This window comes from Bison bison, unplaced genomic scaffold (genome assembly GCF_000754665.1).
Source record: "Bison bison bison isolate TAMUID 2011002044 unplaced genomic scaffold, Bison_UMD1.0 scf7180017864063, whole genome shotgun sequence".
In the NCBI taxonomy this organism is placed as follows: domain Eukaryota; kingdom Metazoa; phylum Chordata; class Mammalia; order Artiodactyla; family Bovidae; genus Bison; species Bison bison.
The window spans coordinates 14,917,711-14,926,482 of record NW_011494635.1 but is presented as its reverse complement, the minus strand read 5'-3'; the positions used below and the strand labels follow the sequence as shown (position 1 = coordinate 14,926,482).

The 8,772-nt window shown below is 49.4% G+C and overlaps 1 long non-coding RNA gene across 1 annotated transcript; it reads right to left on the bottom strand.

The window, feature by feature from the left end:
* Window positions 1-1,441: 1,441 nt before the first annotated feature.
* LOC104986088 lies at window positions 1,442-7,217 on the bottom strand. The gene is made up of 4 exons (XR_824999.1): window positions 7,102-7,217; window positions 4,288-4,507; window positions 3,533-3,657; window positions 1,442-1,575 (listed from the first exon to the last, which is right to left on the bottom strand). It is a non-coding gene; the product is annotated as an uncharacterized LOC104986088 (long non-coding RNA).
* Window positions 7,218-8,772: the final 1,555 nt, after the last annotated feature.

The window sequence follows — 8,772 nt, the reverse complement described above, 5'->3', positions numbered from 1 at the left end:
TGCCCGAGTCCACCTTAATCCATGCACTATTCCATTCGGACTTTATATTCGTACCCAATAGTGCCTCCATAGCCACCACAGCAGCTGATTGGAGCAGGAGGTGTCACCTGAGCCAAAGGCTGCCAAAATAGAGGCCAGCCGGCAGCCACTGGTTTGGCCTGGTGCAAAATCTCCACCCAGCAGGGCTGAGCGCAGTTAGCTAAACTGATCAGTATCAATTGGTCTAGTATTGGTACTGTGTTTGAATCTGGATCTCAGAGATGGAAAAATGCATAAAAACCAAAAGACCCCATAGGATCAGATATTACAAAGACAGTGTGAAAACACAGAGACTCTTACGTGAAGGCACACAAGTGAAGACAAGAAGGGGGCCCTGAACTAACTCAGTCCCTGGAGCACTGGCAGCTGAATGATTTGCAAGTGGCTAAACTGTCAGTGGGTCTGGGGAGACTGCAACACCTTCTGCTCTGTGCTCGCCTTCTGCAGGTGTCTGCACTCAGCAGCCAGAGAGGTCCCACCAAAAGGGGATGCTCACAGCCCTGTCCCAAAACACGAGGACCGAGGAACTAGTCGAGGAGGAATTATTTCAAATAGTTGGGAATTTCTTAAGTATAACTTTTTTTCCTTACTACAGAAGTCCTTGTGTCCCAGTTGTTGGCTCTCCTGCCAAAACTTGTCGTAGCCTGAGAGCTTGGTGGGGCGCTTTGCATTCCCACCAGGGATCCACTGTCACAGAACCACTGGCGAAGAGCGCTGGCTTTCCAGGAAGCTCCCAGGGAAGCTGGGTGCTTTGCCTCCCACATACACCTCAGCCTCCCCCCGCAACGGGGGCATCACGCTGGTAATTGATGAGACTGGTAACAGATAAGGGGGTCATTGTACTAGTCTCTCTACTTTTCTGTACTTGAAATTTTTCTTAAAAAGAAAAAAAGGGGGATGTTTTCTCTGATGTGCCTTCTTCCCCACACATCCTCAGAGGACTTCCTATTGCCCCTCTCTGCCACCATCACCCATGGCATAATTTCCAGCTTCCCCTCCCCTCTGGTTTGACTGAGAGAACAGTTTAGCTCCACTTACTAGCTGCCTGTCAGTGTACTAGAGTCATCCGGGAACACTCAAAAGCCTTTGAGGCCCAGTTGTCCCCCCAAGTCCCAAGATTCAGAGCTAAATGGTCTTCTGTGGGGGTTCTGGATGCTAAGGGTTGGCAGATGCTCCCCAGCTGATTCTGGCACTTTCCGGAGTTGAGCAGCCATCTTGACAACCCAAAGCCATCCCTGCCCTTTAGCAACAGTTTTGTTACCTGAGCCCCCACTCTCACCCCTGGGGGTCCCACCACACCCGGCCCTAAGTGACTTGAGGAGTTGTTTCTTCCAAACCCGGACCATGTGCTTCTTTTACCCCAGAGTGTCTGCCTGGATGGCATTCTTTACCTTACCTTATGCCGCAGGGGTTCACATCATTGTCACCATTTGGAAAGCGCAGAGAAGCACCTAGGAGCCCACCACAGCCCCAATACAGGCCCGGGAATTCGTGAATAGAAAGGATCCATTGTTGCCAGTCACTTTAAGGGAACAGCTGAAAAACACATTCAAAGAATCCTGAGATAATGAGTATGCTAATGTGATTTCCACTGGGTGCTTGTGCTACCTCCAAAATCGCTGTCAGAACTTCCTCATGGATTCAAAGCTTCCATTGAAGTCAATGGGGGATTTGAGTTAAAATAACATCAAAGTTTTTACTTGAATGGACAAAACTGGGGAGTTATGAATTAAGGGTTAGCTTGACGTTGGCCCTGACACTGCTGACCTTGAGGGGAAAGCAGGCTGTGAGTGGAGCTTCTGGCCAGGCTGGGAGTCCCTTGGGTGGACTGAACCAGCAAGTGTTAAATGGGGGACCCTTTCATATGACAAATGAAAACCTGCTCTCCACTCACTAGGTGGAGGACCCTGGGCAAGGCAAACCATTCCTCTGTCTGAGCCTCAATTTTCCCATCTGTAAAATGGCTTGCTTCCAGGATTAAAGAAGTATGTGTGTGAGAGGAGTCAGTTGTGAATAAAACAGGTGAACTCTGTTATTACAGTGGAGTTGCCATTCTAGTGGGGGAGACAGATACCAAACACAAGAACAGATCGTTAACAAGTAAGTGGTTGTAAGTGCTATGGAGAAAGAGTAGAGGAGAGAGCCTTAAGGAAAGAGTTTTGGAATAGACAGACCCAAATTCAAATCCAAGCTTGCCCCTCGCAGCTATGTTACTCCTGGGAAAGTGATTTTATCTCCCTGAAGTTCAATGAGATCCATTGATCATTCATCCACCCACTGAACAAATATTTAGAGTTCTGCCCTGTGTCAAGCATTCTTTTGAGTGCTGGAGGGGCCACAATGAATAAAAGAGACAGAAATCTTTGTGCTTAGGAGTTTAAACTCTAGAGGAGAGAAACAGACACCAAGTAAACATACACGTATCTGGTGATGAAGGGAAATAAAGCAAGGTAAGGGATAGAGAATGATGGAGAGGCTGCTACTGTAAGCAGGGGGTCAGGGAAGGCCTCTGTGAGGAGGTGACATTGAAAAACAGGAGGGAATGAGCCACGTGGACAGAGCATTCCCAGGGGAGGAAGAGCATTCCCAGGGGAGGAAGCAAGGGCAGAGGCCTTGAGGCAGTACCTGCATGGGGTACATTGGTGCATGGAGATGGGGGGGCCTAGAGAACCAGAGACCAGGTGCATGAAGAACTGCACTCAGCGTGTGACTGTAAGTAGCAGTTCAGTAGATAGCGGTTATTGTCTGTGCCCCTTTCATGAAAACTGGGGCAATAGGTCACTTTCCACTATCATAAAAGTTCTTGGGGATTCTCTGTGGATTGACAGCTTTTTCATTTACTTTTCTTTTCCTTTACTGAGCGAGAACCAGCAAGTCAAGTTCCTAGTCCACCTGCAAGCCCACTTCCCTGTCTCTAGTCTGAAGCCAACAGGAATGTCTGACAGGTGGCAGAGGTACTAGGGGTGGGGGCCGAGCGAATGATGGTCGTTAGATAATAATGGCAGTGTCTTGAATTTCCTTCCTCTCTACAGCTTCACAAATTAGATGCCCTAGAAATGCTGTGCCCGTTGCCAAGATGCACCTCCATCTGGGGTGAAAGGCGACATCTGCTTAACAGCTGCATCTTATTTGAGAGTTGGCACTTAATTAAATTACTCAGCTCTGGTTGGGGCAGGCAGAACTGAGCAGCAAGGGGCAGGCCCATCACAAGTGTGCCTTCCACCTCTCCCAGAGTGTGCCTCCACACACCTGTTGATTCCACCAACCTGGACATCTCCACATTTCAATACACACCATGCTCTCTCAGGCTACCCCCTTGCCTTTACTCACGCTGCCCCCCTGCCAGGGACACTCTCCTGGCTGCCCACTTCCCCTGTGTCTTCCAAAAGGTCCAATTCAAACATCAACTCCTCCTGCACGAGGCCTTTTCCAGCTTCCCAGGCTCAACACATTTCCTCCTGTGAGCTTGCGCCATACCTGGTGAATTTCTTACCTGGAGCGTTCATACCACTGTACGGCAACGTCATGCACCCTGCCGGTCTATGAGTTCCTCATGGTTAGGAACCATGTTGAATTCATCTTTGTGATTCCAGCATTATGCCCAACTCCCCACGGACACTTAATATGTGTTTGGTTAACAAATGGATGGATAGAGGGAAGGATGGAAGGAAGAGAGAAGGAAGAAGGGAGAGATGAACAGATGGATTTACTGCCACCATTTAAGTCTAAGCCACCATTATTTCTCAGTGGGACAAACACCAGTTTCTTACTAATCTTCTAGTTTCTACTTTTCCCCACAGTAGTTCATTCTACTCAGAGTGCTTAGGAATATTTTAATTAAAGAATTAACATTATGTCACTCCTCTGTTTAAAACCTTTCAGGAGCTTCCACATTCCTAGTCCTGGCCTACAAACCCATGTATGATCCAGACCCTTCATGCCCTTCTAATCTTATCTCCTTGTTTTTATGCATTCCAACAGCTTTGGGAACCAGCCAAGCTCCCTCTCACCTCAGAACCTTTGCATCTGCTATTCCCTCTGCCTGTAATTCACTTCCCCTGGCAGTCTGTCAACCTGGCATTGTCTAGTCCTTCAGATCCAGCTCTAATGCCATCTCTTCAGAGAGGCCTTTCTTAATCTCCTAGGAAATATCCACCATCTTGATCCCCAAAGCAAAGGGTGTCTGATCCAGCCAAAGTAGGCTTTGACTGCTAAAACCCAGCCAGCTTCCCAGAGCATCGCCCTCACCTGGGATGGCAGTTCAGATCCTTCCTCAGAGATAGCCACAAGCCACCCCTTCCCCCAAAGTCTCACTCCTCCTCTTCATCAACTGAAGATGCTTCATGAATGAGCTTGTCTGGAGCTGCTGCAATTAAACCGTCGGAGCAACATTGGACCATTTGTTTACTATGGCACTTAGAGCTGGAATGGCTTGTTGTTTTGATGTTTCTATTTTCAGCTTCCTTTCCTAAGGGTAGCAGGAGAGGGTAGGCAATGAATCCTGGTCTATTCAAGCAAAAAAGATGTTTCAGTGAATCCTAGCATTTCAGAGTCACAAAATTCTAGAATCATTGTCAGAGAATGTGAAAGCAGTAAAAATCCGCAATTTTAGTTACAGGTTCCTAAGTTCCTGGGATTCTAGAATCTTAGACAACAAAAATTAGAATCTTAGTGTCAAATCCACTCATAGTCTTAGAGTGATGGAATCTTAAGAGATTTCTCACTCTGTTGCGTTCTCTGCTGTGCTATCAACTCCTCAGAAGACCTTCTTTAATGATCTTATCTACAATATGCACCCCCCAACCCCGCCACCACACCCATCCTCTGTCACTCTCCATTGTTTTATTCTGGTTCATTTTTCTTCACAGCACTGATTACCACCTGATGTTTGATATTTATTTCTCTGTTTATTTGCTTATTGCCTGTCTCCCCCACACGTTGAATTGAGGTCAGGAACTCTGTTTTGTTCACTGCTTAGAAGTACTTACAACACTATCTGGCATGTTCAGTTCAGTTCAGTCGCTCAGTCGTGTCTGACTCTTTGTGAGCCCATGAATCTCAGCATGCCAGGCCTCCCTGTCCATCACCAACTCCCGGAGTTCACTCAAACTCACGTCCATCGAGTCGGTGATACCATCCAGCCATCTCATCCTCTGTCGTCCCCTTCTCCTCCTGCCCCCAATCCCTCCCAGCACCAGGGTCTTTTCCAGTGAGCCAAGTCTTCGCAGGAGATGTAGTAGGGACTAAAAAAAAATTTGTTTATGTTCATCTAATAAATATTTTTTGAGTACCCACTTCATGTTGGCCGCGTGAGATGTCCCAGAATGGGAAATAGGTCTCATTTTGCACTGCTCAGATTCAATTGGTGGTAAACACACAGGGCACTGTGTTGAAAAGAATTCTCAGGTTTCATCCAAGCTTGAGGGTTGGGGGAGGGGGAGATTGATTAGTAATGTCTGGCATGGACCCAGCAATGGAGAAAGGTGTCATCTCTGCTCTGACCTCTAACTTAACAAAACTGAGGTCCAGAAGAGAATGGAGGTACACTAGAGTCAGCCAGCTTGGGGCTACTGCAGCCAGGATTGGAACCCCCCATCACTCTGTCTGTACTCTTTAGCCTCACCTCACAGGGCTGCTGCCTCAGCTTGCGTCTGTCTCGAGGGCATGGTTTTAATGCCCTCCCCATCCCCCCAGTCTTCCTGGGTTCACTCCTCCAGGTGCTCCCAGGAGTAAGGGGTAGCTGAAGTCCCTGGCCCTGAACCCAAGCCTGGGAACCTAATTCTGGAACACTGCCTGAATGCACAAGCCAGTTATTTTTAAAAATCCAAAAAGAAAAGGAAGAAAGAGAAAACAGTGCTTCGGTCTCTGCGCCAACCCTGGCTGAGAGAATAGAGACTTGAAAGGAACAAAGGGTTTCCTCAAACACGGCAGATCAAGGGCTTGGCTTATGTGGTAACCAGTAACCCACCACCGTGCTTTGTGACAGATCCTTTAGAAGGCAGAGGGCTCTGTTCCTGCTGCAGCTCTGGGGGTGGCGGGAAGGCACAGGGGACATCCTCGCCACCCCCACCCCCACTCCAGATCAGGCTGCTACAATCATAGACCTGGAGAACCCCTGAATGTTAGGGCCTCAAAGCTCTACAGAGCCTGGAGGCTGATACCCTCTTGGTCAGACAGGCAGGCAGAAGCCCTGGAGGGCTCATGGTCACAGAGGAGCCATGGGCCAGGGCACTTCTCTGCTCACCAGGGCCCCTTTCAGGAGGATGGAGACTAGTTAAATGTTCCTATCTCCCCCTTTACCTCTTGTACCCATCATGACTGCCTTGGAAAGCCTTCTCAGGAACTCTCCCAACCATGAAGTTTCCTGTTCTCTTCCTGCCACAGACTTCTTTTTTCGAGGTGCCTATAGGGTACAAGTTCTGCCCTCTAGGTCTTCAGCATGCGCACTGGTTAGTTCTGAGATCACAGAATTGTAGCTGAGTCCCAGACATTCTTGTAAGGTGGGCACATACCACCAGGTTCTGTGACAAGCCCCTTACCAGTGGTGCCCCATGTGAGTGGCAAACAGTCCTGATATAGGCTCCATTATCCCCACTTTTCGGATGAGAAAACCAAGGCTCCAAAAACTGGAAAAAGTGCGTAAGGTGACACAGCAATGGTTTGGCAGACCTCACACTCGGACCCGCCGTCTCCTAAGCCAGCTTCCTGTTCCCCCACCCCTCCCTTGCGTATTAAAATCGACAGTGTTTCACCCAAGTCACGGAACTGAGGAAAGGCCCCGAGGGATCAGGCTAGGAATGAGGAGTTTCCCTCCATCTGATGCCACCCTGCACACAAGTCACACATTCATCCCCAGCCCGAGTCAGCCCCAGCCTGGGCGTGGCACCAGCCCTTCCAGCCTCCTTGTCACCCCCGCTCTATACTGGCTCACGGTGTCTCTGTCCCACGGCTCTTCCCTACCCTGCCTGTCAGCCTGTGTTGCCTCTCTTCTGTGGGCCTTTCTCTGCATCTTTGTCTGCCTCTGGCTCCCTGTCACATGCTCCCAGTCCCCCATCCCTGTACCTTCTCTTTCTCTCTCGGCATCTTGTGCTGTTCTCTCTCTGTGTTCTGTGTCTCCTTTAATCCTCCGGCTCTGGTTCTGTGTTACTACTTCTCTTGCCCAGCCCCCCTGTCTCTGCTTTTTGTGTCTCTTTCTCCCTAAAGCCACTTCTCTCTCTCACTCCAGCTCTCTTCTCTCTCTTCCTGATGTCTCTCTCTGTCTCTGTCTCTCTCATTCTCGCTCCAGCTCTCCATCTCTCTTGCTTCTGTCTCCGCAGCCTTACTCACCTTCCCTCTCCCCCCACCCCTCCCAGCCTGCTCCTTCCCTCTCACACCCCCACATTCCGACACATCCCAGCTTAGCTGTAGGGACACAAGGAGGGATGGGTCAGGGACACTCCAAAAGCCGGGGTCGGGGTGCTCGCATTAGACAGACCCAAGCCAGACTCTTTCTTTTCTTCCTCAGCAATGACTGGTTGCTTTCCTGGGAGGCAGACAAGAAATCCCTGAATAGGGATTTAAAGCACTAAGCTCTGATTCCTTCTTTTTAATATTTATAAAGAGAGAAAGGGGATAATTTCAGGAAGATCATTTCAAGGCGAAAACCCACATATTTTCAATAGAATTATTCCAGAAAGCCCCTTTCCGGCTCATTGGAGTGTATAATTTTGTAAGTTAAAGACATGGGGTCTGGTTTCCAAGTTCCCTAAAATGACGCAGCTGAGTGAGGGCCGGAAAGGAAGTGTAAGATGAGAAGGAGGGGATGGTGGCAGAGAGAAGAAACAGACTCTGAGGCCACACATGGGCCGAGGGGGCAGCAGCAGCCAGCGGCCCTGCCAGACCCTCCCCACTGCCCACGTCCCTCAACAGATCAGACAAACTCAGACATAATCATCACCAAATACCCATCTCCAATCTTGAGACCTCTAAGTCCAGAGCTGCAGAGCCAACTGGCCCTGCGAAGGGCTCACAGGCTCCTCAAGCAAGAAGCATCCAGAGCTGCCATCACCATCTTCTTCCCCAGACCTCTTCTGTCCTTGGCCTTCATCTCAACCATCCAGCCATGCGAGTCTGTCTTGGGTCCTCCCTCTCCTCTGTCACTTCTAATTAGTTGTCAAGCCTTGTTGACTATACACCTCCCCCGGAAAATCCCTCCATCCACACTCCCAAAGATGGACCTCAGCGTCCCTGGCCTGCTGCTGCTGCTGCTGCTAAGTCGCTTCAGTCGTGTCCAACTCTGTGTGACCCCATAGATGGCAACCCATCAGGCTCCCCCATCCCTGGGATCCTCCAGGCAAGGACACTGGAGTGGGTTGCCATTTCCTTCTCCAATGCATGAAAGTGAAAAGTGGAAGTGAAGTCGCTCAGTTGTATCCGACTCCCAGTGACCCCATGGACTGCAGCCCACCAGGCTCCTCCGTCCATGGGATTTTCCAGGCAAGAGTACTGGAGTGGGGTGCCATATCCCTGGCCTAGGCCACTGTAAAGGCTCTAAACAGGGATCAGGGCCTCTGGTCTGTATATGGAGCTCTCCAGAGCCCAGCTCTGAGAATGATCTTCCCTTCTTCAGAAACAATCACATCTCCAGTCGCTTGAATGGTGGACACCAAATTCCTCTACCCTGGCATCCACAAATAGCCACAATCTAACAACTTTATTTCTTCATACTCACCCTCTTATCACAAACTCTTCATA